Raw genomic sequence first — 22,161 nt, 5'->3', positions numbered from 1 at the left:
CAAGAAGTTAGACTCCAGAGAACCAAATAACCCTATTAAACACTGGGGTACAGAGCTAAACAAAGAATTCTCAACTGAGGAATACTGAATGGCTGAGAAGCACCTAAAGAAAGGTTCAACATTCTTAGTCATCAGGGAAATGCAAATCAAAACAACCCTGAGATTCCACCTCACACCAGTCACAATGGCTAAGATAAAAAATTCAGTTGACAGCAAAAGATGTCAAGGATGTGGAGAAAAGGAACACTCCTGCATTGCTGGTGAGATTGCAAGCTGGTACAACTGAAAGATCCTGACAGAATGTAAACGGACACAGAAGCCCTGAAATTGGCAAGATAGATGTCAGTGTTAGCAGAACTAGCTTCACTGATTTAGAAAAATAGAGGTGCACAATGTTCTGGCCACTCCTTGAATATGTGTGTCTGCCAATGTTTTGACTGTTTCTTGACCCATGTGTGTGCCCACTGATGAAGCCCATTGCCAGGTGTTTGTGATATTGGTTGCTGAGAAAGAATCAGAAAAATCTCCCCAGCAACCACAGCCCGGCCAATCCTGAGTTGCTACACCTGCACCAGACTTTACTTGTACCCCTCCCATACCCATTTCTTGAGAATAGACATTGTTTAGATCTGGAAATCCCCTACTCTCCCTCTTCTCCTCCCCCCCCCCCCCCCGAGGGCCTATAAAAACTGGGACCTCTTTCCCCTCGAGGTCGACTCCTCTACCCCTGAGTGGGATATGAGTCGTCCCCAGAGTGCTGGCTTTCCCCCAAATAAAGCCTCATGTGGTTTGCAACAAGCTTGGTCTATTGTGAGTTCTTGGGTGTCCGCTATTGTCCTGAGGCCTGAGCAAGGGGCTCCTCTTGGAGTCTTTTACAACCACTATGGAAAACAGTTTGGCAGTTCCTCGGAAAATTGGACATAGTACTACCAGAAGATCTAGCAATACCACTCCTGGGCATATATCCAAAAGATGCTCCAACATGTAATAAAGACACATGCTCCACTATGTTCATAGCAACCTTCTTTATAATAGCCAGAAGCTGGAAAGAACCCAGATGTCCCTCAACAGAGGAATGGATACAGAAAATTTGGTACATTTGCACAGTGGAGTACTACTCAGATATTAAAAACAATGAATTTATGAAATTCTTAGGCAAATGGATGGATCGAGAAAATATCATCCTGAGATAACCCTGTCACAAAATAACACACATATTCTGAACTCACTGATAAGTGGATATTAGCCCAGATGCTCAGAATACCCAAGATACAATTCACAGACCACATGAAGCTCAAGAAGAAGGAAGACTAAAGTGCAGATACTTTGGTCCTTCTTAGAAGAGGGATCAAAATACCCATGGGAGGTGTTACAGAGACAATGTGTGGAGCAGAGACTGAAGGAAAGGCCACCCGGAGACTGCCCCACCTGGGGATCCATCCCATATACAGTCACCAAACCCAAATACTATTGTGAATACCACCAAGTGGTTGCTGACAGAAGCCTGATATAGCTGTCTCCTGAGAAGCTCTGCCAGTGCCTGACAAATACAGAGATGGATGCTCTCAGCCAACCATTGGACTGGGCATAGGGTCCCCCAGTGGAGTAGCTAGAGAAAGAACCCAAGGAGCTGAAGGGGTTTGCAGCCCCATAGAAGAAACAACAATATGAACTAACCAGTACCCCCAGAGTCCCCAGGGACTAAACCACTAACCAAGAGTACACATGAAGGGATCCATGTCTTCAGCTGCATATGTAGCAGAGGATGGCCTTGTAGGTCATCAATGGAAGGAGAAGCCCTTGGTCCTGTAAGGCTCTATGCCCCAGTGTAGATGAATATCAGAGCCAGGAAGTGGTAGTGGAAGGGTTGATTAGCAGGGGTAGAGGGGAAGGGATAGGGAGTTTTCAGAGGGGAAGCCAGAAAAGGAGATAACATTTGAAATTTAAGTAAAGAAACTATCTGATAAAAAAATGTTTTGTTTTGTTTTGTTTTGTTTTTTAAAGAAAGGCTATCAAATTGAAAATGGGTGTTTGAAGTGGTGTAACTTAGGGTATAGAAGCAAGAAACAGAAGGAAAAATAATGTGATTTTATTACAATTTAAAACATCACCAAAACAGGAATGTCTAAAATGAGGGAACCTTGAGTTCCGAGGTTAGAGGAGCCATGCATCAGCCATGGTGAGTTTCTTCTGGTTGTGGCATTAGAAGTTGAGACCAACTGATAGAGTTGTGTCTTGTAAGCTCGCCTGTTGAAGCCTTAAGTCCTAACTTCTCTATCCAGTGAAGTCTTCTGTAAGAGACAGTTAAGTTCAACAAGACCATGGGTCAGAACTTAACCCCATAATTACAGAAAGAGGATGTTAGTACCCCTACCTTTCTTTTCCCTCTACCTTCTTCGCTTTGCCTCCCCTCCTTTCTCCTTCTCTCCTCTTCCTAATCTCCTCCTCCTCCCTCTTTTCTGGCTGTCTTTTCATCATTTGAAATCAGAGCAAGAAGTCAGCTGTCTACAGTCCAGGAAGAGAGGGCTCATGAGAAAATGGATCATGATAAAGCCTCCTTTATGGGTTTTCCAGCCTCTAAAACTAGTGGGGAAATGGACTTCTGCTATCTCAGCCATTTAGTGTATGGTATTATATTATGCACCCCTCACTGGTCACTAGGGAGGCTATATAGAGATGCATATGCAGCACTCATTGTACAAATGCACCATTTTAACATCAGCTTCCACTACTGAATAATCTCTCAACTAAACTTTAACTTACCCTATTGAGAGAAACCAGACATGTAAAAGACAGTGTGGTTTTAGTGCAATGGCTAATTTCAGGTTACTATTTCTCATCACATACAATGCACATCTCTCATTAGCTACCAGATCTATGGCAAGGGAACCTCACCCTGGCAAAGTGAAGATAGGAAATTTCCAATTTCACTGAATCTACCATTATCCCCTGGTGCTAAATCCTATTTTAAAACTACTTTATATGGCACAAAATAAATGAACAAAGCCACTCTGAAGTTTTAAGGTGTTTCCTTGTATAAGACTTTGATCCGCTTACAAAGGGAGGCTTTATTCATTCAAGGGGATATTATAACTCATGAATAACTTATCTCCAAATTATTACCTCATAGAATGTGACAGTCTTATTTTATTTTAAAAGCAGCATAAAATGTATCAACTTTATAATACCTGTATTGGCAAATAGTGTTTATATTTCTGGAATTTACTATATGTTATACATTGCTATTTAAAAGGTGTGAGACGTAAGGACTTGGGAGGAGCTGTAATACAGCCAGTCTTGGAGTTAGCCATTTTATTCCATAACTCAGTGGTCTCATCCTGGCATAGCTTCTCAGTAGAATTCACCATCTTGGACAATGAAAACGTGGTGTAGATATTCAGAGTGTCAGGGTTTGGAGGGTAGATGTCAGCACAGGCATCACTGGCTTGTAGGAAGACTGTGTGGCCATTGTCATTGTCACTGCCCCCATTATACTAACTTCTAACCACTGAAAAGAGGCTGGAGAGTATGTTTCCTTAAACCCCTTTCCCATCGATACCCATCTAGAAGCTGTCAGTGGGACTTCACCAAGCTTGTAGTCACCCCTTTAGTCTGGCGACTACAGAATAGCATGCCCTGGGAAACCCTACAGTGATTCCAGATGAGTATTTCCGTACCTTCTTCTTCAGTAGGGACCCCTGGGCCAGTGGTTTCCCTCAGGGTTTCCTGAGCCCTTATCAGTTATGAAAGCTTCTATTTTCTTAGACCCTAACACCTTTCCTAATTAACATATTTGAAGTAGTTTATCATTTCCTTGCCTGTGGCAAGCCTAGTGGTATAAAAAAAGGAAGGAAAAAAACAAACTAAACAAACAAACAAATAAACAAAACAAAAAACAAGGAGGCAGAATGAGAATAGGAAGGGAGGCAGGGAAGTGTGGCTTACCTTCCACAGCTTTACCAGAGGCAGGTGAATCCACAGCCTTGATTCTGTGGGCATCATCTGCCAGGAGAGTAGTTCCAGTCCTCAGTACTCTGGAATGTGACAGTATCAAGAGCTGTGACTGAAAGCCCCCTCGGCATCCACAGACACCAATAGAACAAATCGCTGAAGAAGCCATCACAAGAAATTGTTACTAATTCTCTACTTTATAAAATGTGAGCAGGTTGACAGACAGATAATCAAAGCTGACAGAATAATGGAGCCACTCAGAGGACAGCCGGTGCAGTGGCACATATGCCCAATCCCGCAAGGGGCTTGAGGGGTGTGGCTAGCGTCAGGAGCTGCTTTCTTTTCCTAAAGTATTTTCTTCTCTAGATAAAACAGAGGTGCTGCAATTCAGAAAGTGGAACAGTGCTGCTCCTCTGAATCAAATACCTAACGCCTGTGTTTTGTCTCTCTGGAAGAAAAAGCAAAATATGTTAGAGACATACGCTAAACAAAGGTGTTAAACATGAAATTGACATATTTAAAACTGAACTAAAACAATTCACTCTTGTGATGAATCCGGTTTCTAGAAAGACTAAGTTCATGATTTCTCTGTGTGTGCATATTTATGCAAATGTATACATTTTCCCTAAAGCCTTAGCCTTTTAAATTATTGAACCCTTTGTGGTGAGCACAATGCCTGTTAGTTTCCTAGCAGACTCAGTGGTCTTGGTTGTCAATGTGACTGGATCTGACACCTACTGGTAAGCTTCTTTCTGTACACATCGGCAAGTGTGTTTTCTGGAAGGAGTGACAGAAGAGGAAAGCATTGTCACAGAGTGAGCTACTCTGAAGCCAGCCCAGATGTGCAGAGTTCCAATGAAACAATGTTGTTTTTCCACCTGTCCCACTCCCTTCCTTATTGGTCAGTGTGCTTCTACTCGCCTGTTTCTGGCAGTAAGGCAAGGCAGGAGGAAGTACGACTACAAGAGCATACCTTAGAATGGCATACCTTCTCTAGCCTCTGCTGCCTGTGCCATGGACTACTTGAGACCCAACTCTACTTGCTTTTAGGGGTTGGAGGTGAAGTGGTGCAGAATCAGCACTCCGAACGAGGCTTCATTCTCCTTTAATACCCTCCACCGGTGCCCCATTAGTCCCAAGAAAGTATCTCTTCTATACAGCAATTCCCGATTTACTGGCATTGTCTCTATCAGTAATCCTTGATCTCTCAGGCAGTCTTCAATTAGTCCTTCAAGAGATGCCTTTGCAGCTCCGTGACCCCTTTGCAGTTTTGTTTTTTGTTTGTTTGTTTGTTTGTTTGTTTGGGTTTTTGTTTTTGTTTTTTGTTTTGTTTTTGTTTTTGTTTTGTTTTTGTTTTGTTTTTTGACGTTCGTGTAGAGGAGGCTACAAGCCTCTTCATCAGTTTGTGTATCCACTTCCCAACTACGACGAGGTGAGTAGTTCTGCTCTATCTCCTCTTCCCACCGTGGTGTTTCTGCCTCACTGCAACCCTAAAGTCAATGGACCCGGACAACTTTAGACTAAAAACATCTGAATCCGTGAGCCAAAATCAAACTTCCCTCCATTTAAATACCTCTCAAGGGTATTCACAGCAACTGAATGCTAAGTCACATGCTTCCCTTTCCCTTCGTACAGAACTTTATATACCAGTCTTCTTCTCTATGCTACTATAGGGAAAGGTGTTTTTAAAAGTAAAGAAGTGTCCAGTGTACATTCCTTTATATTCTCCTTTCAACTTTCTGGTCTAAGCACTAAACCATTTAGAGTAAACACTAGTCAAATTATCCTCATACTGACAATCCTCCAGGACACCTTTTCTTGAGGTAGGACCTCTTCATCTCAGCAGCTGTGCCACTCACTGGTACCCATCCACCTTGCCAATAGTCTCCTGAAATGATGTCTCACACAGAGACTTGGTAGCCAGCCAAGCTAAATGCTCATCCAGTTTCATATACAATGACTTCAGCTCTTACCAGGCATCATGTGACTTTTCCTAGAAAGTCGAGAGCCAGGATTTGCAGGTAGCATAACCAGCCGGTACTAGAGTCTCCTCTCTCAAGAATGGTTACCACTTTTATACTTCCTGGAAGGGGAATTGTAAATACTGCTACTCAAGAGCTTCCTGGGGCTTGTATGATTTACTTCCTGGACCTATTAAATTCTTCTTGGGTCTTTCAGATTCTTTTTTTTTTTTTTTAACAAAGAAATGCTTCCACTTGAATCAGGGAGGAAAGTAGCAACCGCTAAATCCCCTCTGAAAAATAACCAAATAACCAATTAGTTAATTACAAAAAGTTACAGACAAAATCCACTTATCTTAAAAGGAAGGGCATAGCTTTGTGTATTTGCATTCTCTCCAAGAGAAGAATCAAAACAGAAAAAGTTATACATTCATATCCCCTAAAACAGGCCACTTACAAACTGTACAATCTGCAAGCAAGCCATGTGCCTCCAGGCCAAATCAGATCAAAGGCTCTTTTTGTTTTGCCTTCAAGGTGAAAATGAATTTCATGCTTTTAAATTATTAAGAAAAATGTAAGCCATATCATTTTGTGCAAGGACATGGTGTTCCTAAATGACAGTGTATTCATAGGCTTAATTCTATCCAAATAGAATTTTGGCAACACTGTACAGAAAGAATACACTCTGAGTCCATACTTGAGTGGTAATCTTTTCTATCAATTACAGCACACATATACATGTGTAGACATGAATCCTTCCAAGATGATCAAATGAACAGCAACACAGATTAAAAAAATATTGTCATGAAATGTATTTCACACTCCTGGACCCATGTAGATTTTAACAATATTCTATTCCTTCTTCATTCTGAATCTCTAAGCCCTGTCGGAGCTGTCAGCAGTGCATACTAATCGTTTACAAAACAGATCTCGTTCGCAAGGGAGATAGAAGCCTGATCCAGTATTCTGTGAAGCTGAAAAGGGAAGGTAAAAAATAAAACTGGATGAAACACTGACAGTTGCAGATTTTTATTTGAAGTAGTAAAATTTAAAGAATAAATAAGATGTCAGCAGAATGTATGATTTCCTTTTTGGCCATAGGCTTCTATTCAGAAATAATGTCACAACATTCTTTGAATATGAAACACATTTTTAGTAAGATCTTTGAGATGAAACAAAATTGATAAATAATGGATTACATAACTTCAGCATCTATTGTAATTTCCTTTTGTCTCCTACACTCTCCTGATTTCTGCTGCCCCATTTACATCTCTTAAAATTAGGCTGCCAAATTTAATAGAAGTTCATGTCTAGTCACCCAGTGCATTTCAAAAGTTTCAAATTATTTTATTTGGTCTTTCCATATTCAGTGCAAAGAGACATATGAATACAAATTTGAAATATTTGCCCCAAGCATATAATATACATGTTGTTTGATACTTGCATTGTCATCAATAAATCTAATAAACAGTTGAGCTGTACAATTCAGTATGTTTTAAGTATATATGAAGAGGAAATTAAAAGAAAATATTTTTATTACATAATTTCATGAATAGAATTCTTCAGTCCACAAAATGTCGTTCCTCTCTCCAGATGTAGAGTAGGTAGCTATTGTTTCAGATTTCTCAAAATTGGCTCCTCCTATTTTGCTAACAGCACCTCCCACACCCACTCAGCATAAATTCACAGACCACATGGATTGGGGTCCTGTGTTCACTTCTTTCTGGGGCAGAATGTGATCCAACCATGGCCATCAGATGATTTCCTTCTCCCAGGAGGTTAATCATCATAGCCTCCATCAGAACAAAATCCAAATAATGCTATGCCTAGTTTGATCATGTGAGGTGCTGACTCCACACAGTAAAAGGTCGGCTCTTAGTGAATGAAGCCACTATGAACATGGCTACACAATGAAATGAGGAGAGATGATCATCATGTGAAAATCATTTCAGCTTTGTTTGCCCCAAAGAAATAGACTTTTGATTGTATGGACCGATCAATGTCCTTTAATTCTGGCTTGGGTATGGTATTGTGAGACCCCCGACTTAGAGTGTTTCTCCCTGGAGTGTAAAGCCCCTGGGTGTTCCCCAAGCTTGTTTTCCATGATCTCTAAAAATACAGCTAGAAAGAAGCTCTTTGTTCTCTATAGCCAGCAAAAAGTCAGGACATATGGATTCTTTCCAGCTTCTGGCTATTATAAATGAGGCTGCTATTCTTTAATTATTACATAGAGGACTTGATTATAATTGAGAGAAAAACTAATATTTGAGTGGAGCATGTGTCCTTGTTACATGTTGGAGAATCTTTTGGGTATATGCCCAGGAGTGGTATAGCTAGGTTCTCAGGTAATGCTATGTCCAATTTTCTGAGGAACTGCCAGAGTAATTTCCAGAATGGTTGTACCAGCTTGCATTCCCACCAACAATGGAGGAGTGTTCCTCTTTCTCCACATCCTCACCAGCATCTGCTGTCACCTGAGTTTTTTATCTTAACCATTCTGACTGAATCCATCCAAGTTGTGGTTATACAAGGACAAGTACTTCTTAAAACATGCTTCAGGAAATCTCATTCATGGGAGATCAACAATCAATACTTTTAACCTGGACAGGTAAGTTTCAAAAATTATGACTCAAATATTAGTTTTTCTCTCAATTATAATCAAGTCCTCTATGTAATAATTAAAGAATTAATCACTAAGGGAAATTATATTGTACCTCATTTACAGAGAATAAGTTGAAAGTCTTTTTTCCCATCTTTTTATTGATTATTTTATTTACATTTCAAATGTTATCCCCCTTCCCAGTTTCCCCTCTACAATTCCCCTATCACCTCCTCCCCCCTGGCTCTATGAGGGTGCTCCCCCTCCCACCCACCAGTCCTATCTCAGCAGCCTAGCATCCCCTATGCTGGGTCATCGAGCCTCCACGGGACCAATACACACAAGTATTTGGGAGAATGATGCATGCCCCATAGACTACTCTGGAGAAACTCAGCCCTTCAAGTAGAATAAACATTAGAAGGTCAGGTGACTAGTGATGGCAACAAGTTTTCATTAGGTTTTGTGGGTATATATAATCAGGAAATTCAAATGCAACAATAGAAAAATGTGTTAGAATATGTTCTTGTTATCTCTGGAACTCCCTGGTGAGCTACTCTAAGTGGACAAAGAGTTCACTTGCAGAAATAATGAGACCATTCACCAGGAGACCTGAACAGAGCAAAGGGAAATAAAGTTCTTGCAGGGTCAACCTTTGCAAAAGAGAAAAGAAAATTGTGGCAGTGGTAAACCGTTTGTGAATGAGATGTTTTCAAATGTTATTTAATGTGTTTTCTATTGTAAGTAATGCACTATAGGGCAGACTATTCAACCTTCTCCACTGACTTTGGAGACTGTAATCCAAAGAAATCATGTTGTAGGAAAATTGCTGTCAAGATTTTGGTAATCATTCCTCACAACAATATGTGCTGGCAATGTGAATGGACCATGGCCTGTTGACAACCCTATGATGCACATTCTTCATCAATGATTGATGTGGAAGGACCCAGTCCATTATGGACAGTGCTAATCCTGGCCAGCTGGCCTTGGGGCATATAAGAAACTGAGCAAACTATGAGGAAAATGCCTGTAAGCATCACTTCCACCAAGGCCTCTGGATCAATTCTCTCCTCCAGGTTCCTGCCTTTAGTTTCTGCCCTGAGTTTCCTGGATAAATGATCAGCAACAAGATAAAATAAATCTTTCCATCCCCAAGTTGCTTTTGATTAATGTTTTATCACAGTAATAGAACCCATAACTAAGACACTGTTGAGGTCTAGATACAGATTTTTTAATGTAGGAAGTGGGTTCCACTTATTTCTTTAGGCCCTAGATTCAATTCCAGTACAGTAAAAATAAGAGAGATTGAATTGTGACTACATTGTCTCTTTTTCCTCCCTCTTGTATATAGCCAATACAGAGATAATGTAATCAATATAAGCTAAAAAATGACCTTACCCTAGTCTAGGATATACATTCCCAACTATTTCCTGTAATTACAAAACTTTGTCTCAGGGCTTGGTCCTCTTTCTGGCTAGAAGCAATAACTGCTCAGTAATGCTTTTGAACAAACATGTTTTCTTGTTACCTTGAGTTCTGTTTTAATGAGGCACACATAGACAACAAGAAAACTGATAGCACATGCAGAATACATCTGGGATCCAGGCAGGGAACAAGAAAGAAGAAGCAAAGGTGGAGCACTCCTGGCCTGTGGTATGGAAGCTGCTTGAGAACCACCCAAGGAAGCCCAGTCCATAGTTATCCTGAGCTTCCTTCCCAGCAGAGAATCTGAACACAAATGTATAATGGACAAGAGGACAAGGGGCATTTCACAAACTTTTAAAGAAGAAAGTAGACAGCCCTAAATAAAGAAGCATAAATGAGGTAGCTTTGCACATCATATTGACTGCTTTTCTCTTTATTATAGTGAATTACCTAGTAAAAGGAAAGAGATGGAGGAAGGGAAGGAGAAAGGGAGGAGGGGAGGAGGAGGGAGAGAGGACAGTGGCCTGCTTTAGTTCACATTTTAAGAGTGCAGACAATTATGGTGAGGCTTAGTGGTGAAGGCGGCTCAAGCTCTGACAGCAGGAGCTTAAAGCATCTGGTCTTAAAATATCTGAGATTAGAAAACAGAAAAAGCTGTTAGTCCACTCGCTTTTTCCTTTCTTCCCCATTTTGTTCAGCCAAGGGCCCCAGTCAATAGGATGATGGTGTGCACATTCAAAATGGATCTTCCCTGTAATTTAAGCCTCTCTGGAAATGTTCTCACAGACATACCCAGAGGGATGTCTCCTAGGTGAACCCAAAGATAGATGGTCCACAGTGAAGACTAACAATCGTCTTAAAAATAGTTCTCAACACCCTAAGGACCCTGAGGCTTAAAGGTGTAGACCCACAGAAGCCTTGCAGTACTGTAAACAAGCCTAGAGGACAGGCAGGCCTTTAGAATAATTGTGGGTATGGCTCTTTTCATTTGGAGCAACATGGAATCAAGCACATAAAAACCCAACTGGTTATTTGTAAGAGCTGGGTTGACAAGACATGCCCTAAGCTAAAACCCAGTAGGCCTACACAAGATGTCAAAAGCTTCGGGGCGCTCCACCTCCTAGAGAGAGGAAGCAAGCTGAGCATTCCAGCTGCCTAGGCATTGAAAATGAAATATTCCAATGCTCTCTCTGGGAATAGCCAAGGACCTCTGGGAATAACCAAGCACAAAGATGGAAAAGGAACAGCATCTGAAGAGGCAGAAAATACAGAGAAAGCAGATTTTAAGATCAAGTGGAAAATAGGTCACAAACCAATAGAAAATTAGAAAGTATACTGTATTAGAAGCTCCAGACAAGGAAATTGGATAAAGGAAAGAAGGAAATTACCAACTAAATAATTCAAGAACATTTATCCTAACTCTGTAAGACATGAGTCTGCAAACTGAAAGAAGGCACAATATACACAGAAAGATTCGCTGTGAGTCTATCATGAGGTTTTAAAGTGGGAGAGGAAAAGAGTAGGTTTTATGGGTTTTCTAAAAAAACCTAACCAAAAACACCAAACAAAAACAAACAAACAAACAAACAAACAAACAAAAATAAACCAGTAATTCATATGCACAGAATAGGGCAGTGCCTTCAGATCCCTCACAGAAATGCTGGAAAGTTAAAAAAAAATAGTGGGGAAATGTCTTCAAAATGAGCACTGAGAAATTTCTCCAATTTATGTGCTGTGTGCAGGGAAGTTGTCAATCAAATCAGAGAACAGGATACAATTATTGTCAGATACCCAAAGTTAAAAATATATTTGCTTCACATGCAGTATTTCTCAGGATCTATTGAAGATTTTCCCCACCAAACAAAAGGATTAAGCTAAGGAAAAGAGAAAAGGGGACAGAAAATGCAATAGAGATGAGAATGAAATGGAATGCTAGGTTAAGAATGAGTGGAGAGCCTAAGAACACAAGTCTGCTGGGGTCACAGAGTATAGGCTTGAGGGCTGTACACAAGGGGCAAGGGTCCTGGGCATCCAGCTCCTTCACCAAGTAGGATCAAAGGTCTAGATACTGATGAAGTCTTGACCTCTGCTCCTGCAACCTTCAGCCTGAATCAGCAGAGGATGCTTATGACACATGCCCTCAGGAAAGTTCGGTTTCCACAGACTTCTAAGACCTTCCAAACCTCACTGTCTTGTGTGAATTTTGAATCAGAAAATACAAAACAAGCCACACAGTTGTGTTCCCACAAAATACCACAGTCAACCTCAATATATTCCCGCCAATCGTCCGCTATGCTGAGCTCTATGGCACACAATTCCAGCCTATGGACACTACCTTCCAAGACTCCCAGCCAATTCAGGGAGCCTCCTTCTGGAGTGTGACCTGCAACCATCAGTGGGGGGACTGTTCCCTCCAGCACAGTTAGGTTTGTATACTACTAGCTACTGTTTTATTTTCATACGAACTTGGTTCATGTTCTTTTTATAAGTTAGCAACCACTGAGAAAAATAATAGAATATTACCGGAACATGGTATCTGTCCAAATTCAATCAGGAGGGAAGAAAGTACCCACCATTCAGACAGACGAGATTTGAAACAAGACTTAGAAGGCTGAGAGAATACAGAGGAAACACTGAAGGATACAGATATAAGATCTAGATGAAAGAGCTACCATGATGAACCTGCAAAAGCCTAAAGGAAAAAATGATGTTTCTAAACTCTTGACTCATAGCAGAGCCCCCAGAGGAGTGTATTGGACATTGCTTGAAGAGAGCCACATCTGCTGCAGCTGTTTCTAGAGTACCAGCCATTGGTTCTGCGGTTGCCAAAAAAGCATATATAATCAGGTGCCTGATGGAAGGGAAGAACGGAGGAGCCCAGCCCTGCCCCACCCCATCCTACCCTAGTCTAGTACTGTAAAGCCTTTCAGACCATTTGGGAAGAAAAACTAGGGAAATTCCTTGGCAGAGTCATGGCTCCCAGCTGTAGCAGAGCGAGAGGATGAATTTGTTGCTGAGGAATCTAGATAAACAACTGCCTGAGGTGTCTGTTTCTGAAAGTGAGAGTAAAGACAGGAGGGCTTTGATGTTTTATTTTCTTCCTTTTACAAAACCATGTCCACATTTTAAGTTTAAATTTTAAAGCTGTTTAAAGAGAAGCTCGGGGTTCATTATCAATTGAAAACAATTGATAATGCATCTGTGTATGTTATACACATATGTAATTTATGCATGATTATATGTATACACATGCATGTGAAAGTCAGAGATTTATAACCAGTGTCTGTCTCAGTAGCATTCCATCTTATCTTTTTAAAAATATTCATTTATTTATTATATATAAGTACACTGTTGCTGTCTTCAGACATACCAGAAGAGGACATCAGATCCCATTACAGATAGTTGTGAGCCACCGTATGGTTGCCAGGATTTGAACTCAGGACCTCTGGAGAAGCAGTTAGTGCTCTTAACTGCTGAGCCATCTCTCCAGCCCTCCATCTTAATTTTATGTGACAAGGTTTTTCACTGAGCCTAGAGCTCACATATTTGCTAATAATAGCAGGTCTGCAAGCCCCAAAGATCCTGTCTCTGCCCCTAATGTTAAGATTATAGACACACACCGCCACTGACAAACCTTCATGTGGGTGGGTGCTGGGGATCTGAACTCACGTCCTCATACTTACACAGCAAGCACTTTCATGACTGAGCTATCTCTCCAGCTCCATCATCATCATCTATCAGCAATACATAACAACACCATTTTCCCACAAAATGTAGTACCTAGTACAGTGTCAAATAACAAAAGAAACTTCTGAGTTTACTATGACTTAAAATGGAAACTTTTATTCAAATTAAGCTCAATTATGTTTGTTTTCATTTTCATCTGAGATGTCTCCCATAGACTTGTGTATTCAAATGCTTGGTCTGCACATAGTGGTACTATTTGAAAAGGCTGTGAATCCTGGCTTCCAGAGGTAGTTTCTTAGGGATGAGCCTTTAAGGGATAGAAACCTAGCACTTCTGGTCCCATTTTCTACATCTGAGTCAACTCATAATGCTACTTCATAGTCTCAGCATCGCAGATGGAGAACCACTCCAGTCACCACACCTCCTGCTCTGTCATGGCCTGTGTTCTCCTTAAGCCCACCATCCAAAGTAAATCTGTCCTCCCTGAAGTAGCTTCTGCCAGGCATCCAGGCAAGTGAGAGGAAGGCAACCCAAACACAAGTCAAGTAAGTGGACAGGAAAAGTAGAAAGCACAAAGAGAAATCTGCTGAAGGACTGTGAATCTGGCAGGCTTTTGTCATGACAAGTGGTACCAGCACACATTCAAAGACCTAGCCTGGAATCTCTGCTCAGTCACTGTGGGGTGGCAAAATCTTGGATCAGCTGCTTCATCTATAAGCTGATGCTGTTCTCAAGCTCAGTTTCCTAGTCAAAATTATATATATATGTAATATATATATCCATATGAGGTGAAGGCAACATCAAAACAACAATTGTGATTAAGTCGTTGTCATTAAAGGAGTACAAAATGCTACAATTTGAGCAATCCTTGAAAACTACTTACATGTAAAATGTACATTTCTCACCAAAAAGCTGCATTTCTCTAGATCTGGGCTGTTGCTATAGCTTTCCCTAAACGAAACATATGAGTATTGGCAATAAACAATGTGTTCATTCAAGATCTGATGCTGTTTGGATATATCTATTTTATACAGCGTATAATGTTTTGGGTGCTGTGCTTCTCTGACTGGCAAAAGCCCGCCTGGTTGGCTCACACCATCAGAAACTCAGGACCCCACCAGCACACACATAAGCAGTGTGTTCTTGGCTTTGAGACTGCCATTGCTCTTTGCAGAGACTAGCAATGTTTGTCTGGTTCTGAGACAACAAGAATTGCTTCAGTCTTTTTTCAAATTTCATTTTGGATTGCTGTATGTCAATTCTCTCTCTCTCTCTCTCTCTCTCTCTCTCTCTCTCTCTCTCTCTCTCTCTCTCTCTCTCTCTCTCTCTCTCTTTTCTCATCTGCAGACATTGTTTTCCAGCCCTGTGCAATTTTGTCATGTTGTTTGAGACTGGGCTTCCATCTGTGTTCATATTTTCTCTCCCACTTTGTAACTGCTCCCTGTATTCTCTGATGCCTAACTTAGTTGCACTATAAGGCCCTAAATACTTAGTAGTTTAAGTTTATTAGACTACTAGTAAACTTTCATCTTTCACTCCACAATTTAAACATTTAATAAGTGTGTTTTAAGCATAATGCTGTAGTTATGAAAATTAGCAAGATGAAGTATTTTCCCTCACATGTCTAGATTAGAAAATTTAGAAATGATGCATCAAAAGAGTATAAAAATTGTAGTTGGTAGTGCAAGTTTGTAGACTTGGTTGTTCAGAAGGGTGTAGTGGTAAGATCACAAGTTCTAAATGTGCAGAGCTTAGGGAACTTTGTGATATTCTCTCTCAAAACAATAGGTAAAGAAGAAAGAAAGTTCTGGTTTCTTTGGAGACTCAGTTGCATTATGTAGTGTTTTTCTGGAAACTGTATTCTAAGAGGATGTGTTGCTGAGTACAGACACATGGTGTTTTCCTGGCTGCCTGGGAAAAGGGCATGTGATGTTTAGCTAGAGCATGTGCTTGAGAGAGCATGTGATGTTTGGAAAGGCTATAAGTATAACCCAACAGAGAGTGAACAACCCTGTGTCATTGGTTCACCTTGCCACTCTTTGCCACTTCATTGGACTTTGCTGGTGGTATTCACTGACAACACTAAGGCATTGGTTCACATTGTCTTCTTAGAGGATCATCATTTGTCATGCCTTTGTAGAGAGAAAGGCTCCAAAGAACTTCTCGTGATATTCCAGCAACTTCTTGCTGATTCTGTAGACTCAGACCGATTGGCAGAGCCTCGCAATTTCTTCTGAATCAAGCTGCCATTGCTGATTCATGGATGGTGTTTGCAAGTGGATGGAGCTGCTGCTGCTTATTTGTGTGAACTGAACTGTGGATATCCTCGCAAAGAAACTGGGAACTGCCCCTAAAGAACTATTTCTAAACAGGTAACATCTTCCTTTGCCTTAGTAACCTTTCCTTTTCATTTCCTCTGGTGGGTGCTGGGGTAGAAGGAAGGTAAAATCATTTAAGAATTCTTATTAAAGTAGGTTTGGGAGGGGGTGGTTGGGGATTTAGCTCAGTGGTAGAGTGCTTGCCTAGCAAGAACAGGCCCTGGGTTCAGTCCTCAGCTCCAGAAAGAAAAAAAAAAAGACAAAATAACAAAAAGACCGAAAATACCAAGATAACTAAAGCAGGTTTTAAAAAATCTAAGCCTACATAGGACTGTAGTTTGGTTGTAGTCAGCTTACCTAGTATACACAAGGTCCTATATTCAATATCCAGTACTATATAAAAATATGTTAAAAAGAACAAAATAGAGGATTTGGAAAGTTATGAAATTGGGAGAAAGCTAAATTTCGTATCCATGCCAAATGCAGAGGTGTTGGCAGGTGCCAAATACTATCTAGACAGCTCTGGGTAATGTGATATTCTCTCTTACCCCATAGACAGTTGTGTGTGTGACTCTTCACTTATGTACATTTGTCAGGGTCTATATGTGAGTATTGGTTATTCAATTCTTTATATTATTGTGTTAATATTTCAATTTTTTCTTTGCTACATTAATATATGCAAGATTGGTAATTGTTCTTTACCCCATGCTGGTTAAGAACTCCAGGTTTGTGCACAAGGTTCTCTGTGCTCAGACAGATGTTCTTGACCACTACTTCAAAGCAGCATCCCATTAACTCGGGAAATAGTATGACCTGTCACATCTGAGAGGCAAACAGATTTAAAGAAAATTACATCTGAAACATGAAGATACTTGATAACTTAGTTCACAGATTTTCAGTTATTAAAATTTAAGATCAGTAGCTAGTTGTTGCAAGAAGCTATCCTTTGTTGTATAGAACACTTGACCACACCTACAGCATCTATGCCCTGGATACCAATATCTCACTCATGCTATTGGAATTGTCTCTGTGCATTACCAAATACCCTCTGGAGGCAAAATCACTTCAGTTTGGAACCACTGCCCTAGTCAAAGTATATTATGCCTACAATCCTCAAAATACATGAAACTCGTAGACTGTGTCAATATTCCAATAATTCTGACACAACTTACCAAAAATTTTAATGGAGTCTCTGATAGATATGAGATGAAATTCACTATACTATACATAATTATAGATTGTAGGGATAAGTTACTGAGCATCTGAAGTTTAGCAAGAAGTACTGCAGCAGACTCACATGATAACAATAGGCACTGAATCGTCACTATGTGACCAGTAAGAATGTATTTTATAGTCATTGTCTCAAGTTCTCACAGAATATTTATAATGAAAAGACCATTTTCATCTAACTGCTGTACCTATGGTTACTGAGACACTGAAAGACTAAATGGGAACTTCCAGTCAAGATGCTAGGCTAATTTGACATAGAAAACCAGTGTCTCTCTTTCATTGTATTTTAAATAGGAAATGCTAGGTTTCAAAGGAAATTGAATGCTTTAATATTTGTATAAAAATGTATTCTTTGAACATTATTGGGAGGAGAGACCCTTGGACCTGAGGGTGTTCTATGCCCCAGTGTAGGGAAATGCCAAGGCGGGAAGATGGGAGTAGAGGGTAGCACCCTCATAGAGGCAAGGGAAGGGGGAGAGGACAGGGGTTTCTGACAGGGAGACTAGAAAGAGGAAAGCATTCGAAATGTAAATAAAGAAGATATCCAATTAAAAAAAGAAAGAAAGTAAAAAGATTGTTCATCCCCAGCCAAAGTCAAAACATCTATGCTGGTAATTTTGTGGAATAAGATACTTTTCTGTGAGACATGATCATAAATTATGTAATCATTATTGTATTGACAGTATTTTAGCTTCTGTAATGGTGACTAGGAAAGATTGTTTCCAACTTCAAAAAAAGAAATGTATTTTTTAAACTATGGAATACTTGATGAATATAGGTGATATATTTATAGACAAATAAAGCTACATGGTTTATATATACAGAACTTACCATCTTTCGTGATTAAAAAAACAAACAAACAAACTTGAAACCTGTCATTGGTGACTAAAGTATGCAATTTATTAACCACAGTTACCAGTATATACTCTTCAACTTATGCCAGTCTAAGAGAAATGTTCTATCCTCTGACCAAAGTTCTTGATCTACAGTGAATGCTAAGTATTTCAGGTAAGTAATGTATGTTTGAAGATACCAAAACTAAAAGGGAACATAGTGAAGGATGGTTGAAGTTCTACGTACAGAATATAATTGGCAGCATGTAGGAGTTGCAGTTACAATAGAAAACTGAATTTCTAAACTCAGCCTAAAATCAGAGGCCTGATAGAGAAATTCCCTGGGTGACATCTCAGTTGCTGAAGCCAGGACAGGAGGAGCATCACTGTGAGTCTTGTACTGAAACGATTCACCTCAGGACTTCAGATTTTCCAGCCTACACCTCACAAGTGTGCATGATCCAAACTCTCTCTTGACATGTCAGGAGACCCTGAACCCAAGTATGCCATAGAAGCATGCCCAAGATAAATGAACATACTGCTCTGCTCCTACAGAAAACCATAGAACTTTCTATGCCAGAGAAAATAATAAATACCAACAAGCAATGCCTTCAGAAATGGGCTGACAAAAATAGAAAAGCAGAGGAGAAAATTTCTTGTCATCTCTGTCAGCATAGACTGGGAAATTGTAGACAACAAGGCACTTGGAAAAGTTCAATCTGATTAAATGTGACTCTCTTTATATACCAACCAGTGAGATGGAGAGAAAGGGAAGAAAGCCACCCAGGGAAGAAAGAGTATTATGGAGAGCAGATGGAGAAGAAAAAAAACTTTTCATCAAAACTACAGTCACTGAAGTTAAAGAAAAAACACTCGGTAGCTAAAACCAACATAAGACTTCCTTGAGAGGAGAAAACCTATGTGGTAAAGAACCAGGAAGGCATCATCCAGAGCCCAAAGTAATAGGATGGGCATGCTTGCTAGTTACATACTAAACTGAGAGAATAGAGAAACAGTGAACACTTCAAAAGATATTTGGCAACCAACTTTCAAAACCAGAAGAAATGAAAGACATCAAAAGGCATGCGCCATGAAACAAATTATTTGAACCTCACCCTACCTATAAATAGCCCTCAAAAAAATTAATATGCAGCTGGCATTTGCTTATTAACTATTATTAGTGTGTTACTTTTCTGTCAGTGTTCTTCAACCCTCAAAGAAACATTTACCTATGTTTCTGGAGACAGGTTTTTTTTTGGTTTTGGTTTTGTTTTTTTTTGGCTTTGTTTTGTTTTTGTCAAAACTGGTGCTAATAGGGATAAATTATTAATGACATCACCCTAGTGGGCAAAAACTGGAGAAATTGCTAATCATCCTACAGCACACAGGCTGAGTGAAGAATTATCTGGCTCAAGCACCAATAGGGCAAGGCTGAGAAATCCTACTTTGCATATATTGATGTTAACATCCCCAGCAGTAGATATTTTCCTGATGGAGATACCGAGGTCAAAGGGTTTAAGTAACGTGGTCAAGGAAATACCACTAATAAAGAACAGATATGAGATTTAAATTCATACTGGTCTCACTCTGAAGCTCGGAAACTTCAAAATGTCTTTTAAAGTTCAAGTCTACAGCCACTTCAACTGTGGATTGTTAGGATTTGAGCATAAAATATCCCATGGACATTTGAATATCCGTTTCTCTGTTTATGGTGCTGCTTTTTGTGACTTTGTGAAACCCATACAACATGGGGTCTAGCTGAAGGAAATGGGCCTCTGGAGGCTAGGGCTTGAGACTTCTTGTTGGTAGCTTCCTGTCTCATTTCTTCAGTGTTCCACCAAGTCCCAGCTACAGGCTCTCACGGCCATCTGTCTGTCTGCTGCCATACCTTGCCTGTCATAATAGACTGCACCCCTAAATTGTGAATCAGAATAAACTGTTTTCCTTTCCATTGCTTCTCATCAAATACTTGATCACAGCGATGAGAAACAGTAATCCCTGATCATTTAAATGAGGTGAAGATGCACAGAGCATGGACAGATTGACCACTCTAGACAACTGCCCCCTCGCATGGCCGCCTCGAGGGTTAGCTGCTGAGGCCTGCTCCTTTTACTGCTCATCTTACCCAACTTTAAGTATCTTCCTATTACACTATGGAAGAGGAGTAGAGGTAATTTTCCACACATTTAAAATGCTATGGCTGTCTGGTGTGGTGGTGCAAGCCTTTAATCCAAACACTTCAGAGGCAGTGGCAGGCACACATATGGGAGTTCAATGCCAGTCTGATCTATGAAGCACATTCCAGGATAGCCATGGCTAAATAGAGAGAAATTGTCTCAAAACTAATCCTTTTTTTGTTTGTTTATGTTTTTTTGTTTTTTTTTTTTTTCAAGACAGGGTTTCTCTGTATAGCCCTGGCTTTCCTGGAACTCACTCGGTAGACCAGGCTGCCCTTGAACTCAGAAATCCACCTGCCTCTGCCTCCCAAGTGCCAATCCTTTTAATGCCACTATTTAGAATAAAAGCTTGCTACTCAATGCAGTACACTGTGTTGACATGCTTATAGTTTCTGACTGGATGTTTGGATTATCTATTGATTTAAGGACTCCTTGAGTCCCCTAGACTTCTGCCCACTCTTTGAAAGACATCATTGGATAATGAATATTTTGTGCTCACGTTCTTATACCAAATGGGCCCTGCAGTTGGTCTATTTCTTGTTGGCTCATCCTGAACACACGTGTATAAGTCAGCAGCAAAGCTGGTAAAAGAATACATTTGGAGTCTATGTGATCTGATGGCATGCATATGCTGGGCTTCTGGCCATGCTTTGATCTCTTAGCATAATTAATGAAGCTCACTTCAAAATAAAAACACATCTAAATATGCCATTCTAATTGTATCCTACAACTTAGATTCATGAACACTTTTCAGTCAAACAATGGTTTATTGTATATAGAAATTGCTGACATGATTGTTATTATGGATAGCTTAAGACTCTCATAAGAAATCTAAGTTCAACTCTGTGAGGATCTTTTAAAATTAGGAATATTTTTTTCAACAGTGCAGTTCATCTTATTCCATATTTTTTCTTATTACTGTTTTTAGACAGGAGTTGCCTTGGCAACTGGACTTCTAATGGACTTTAGCTACAAATAGGCTAAAAATTGCCTTTATTCATTTATAATTTCAGTGTAATTAAATCTTCTATATGATGTGCCCTGTTCCCATGTATGGTATCTTGTTTCCATGGCAACAGAGATTTTCTACTATCCATGGTTCGAAATGCCTTCACAGTGTTTCTTGATTAACTCATGAGCCCAAAATTGCATTTTGTAAACTTACATGTAATGGAACTTATGAAGAAAGAGCTGTGAAAAAATATATATCTTGTTTTCCATTTCTTTAAAATTTGCTCTTGTTTTTATGATTTTTCTCCTCATATGCTGCCCTCTACAAGCAAAATAATTTGTGCCACTAGGAAAAGCAAAATCCACTACTAAATTTAGCACACTCTATCTATTTTTGTGGCGGGATTGCCATCTACAGTTCTTAAGATCCAGAGGCTGAGAGAAAAGAAAACCAGGTCTGGCATTTCTGTGCCATGGTCTTTTTGTTGTTGCTGTTTTTCTGATATTGCTCATTCACCAGCAAAGGTATCTCTCCTTCATTATTTTTCTATCAACACACACTTTTATCAGTTTTAATAATTTTAGAACAATGTAGAGGTTGTTCAGCTACTGGCCATAGCACATGAATAAAAGTATATTTCTATAAATCCCACTGTTGTGTTAATAGAACTATATAATTAACAGGTTTTTTTTGTTTTTTTTTTTTTTTTTTTTAGTCTCATTCCTTGTTACATGATAATAAGGCAGAACGGCCATACATGGAAGCGTTCAATCATTTGATAAATATTTATCAGTCTCCCCACTATAGCTGGTGTATCTTAATCCAGGATCCTGTGAGTCCTGAGTCCAAATAGCATTTGAAAAGCTCATGGTTTAAAAGATTCCCTTAGCCCAGAGTGCTGTAAGAGCTAAGCTGAAGTAATATTTACATGAAAAAGCTATTTCTGGAAACCACAGCCCTGGAATTTTTTAAGATAAATCATGTGAAAAAATGAGGGGTAAAACCCTGTCTTGGATTGGACTATTCTTCTA

This window comes from Mus musculus, chromosome 14 (genome assembly GCF_000001635.26).
Source record: "Mus musculus strain C57BL/6J chromosome 14, GRCm38.p6 C57BL/6J".
Lineage (NCBI taxonomy): Eukaryota > Metazoa > Chordata > Mammalia > Rodentia > Muridae > Mus > Mus musculus.
The sequence above is the reverse complement of the archived record's forward strand: the minus strand, read 5'-3'. Positions refer to the sequence as shown.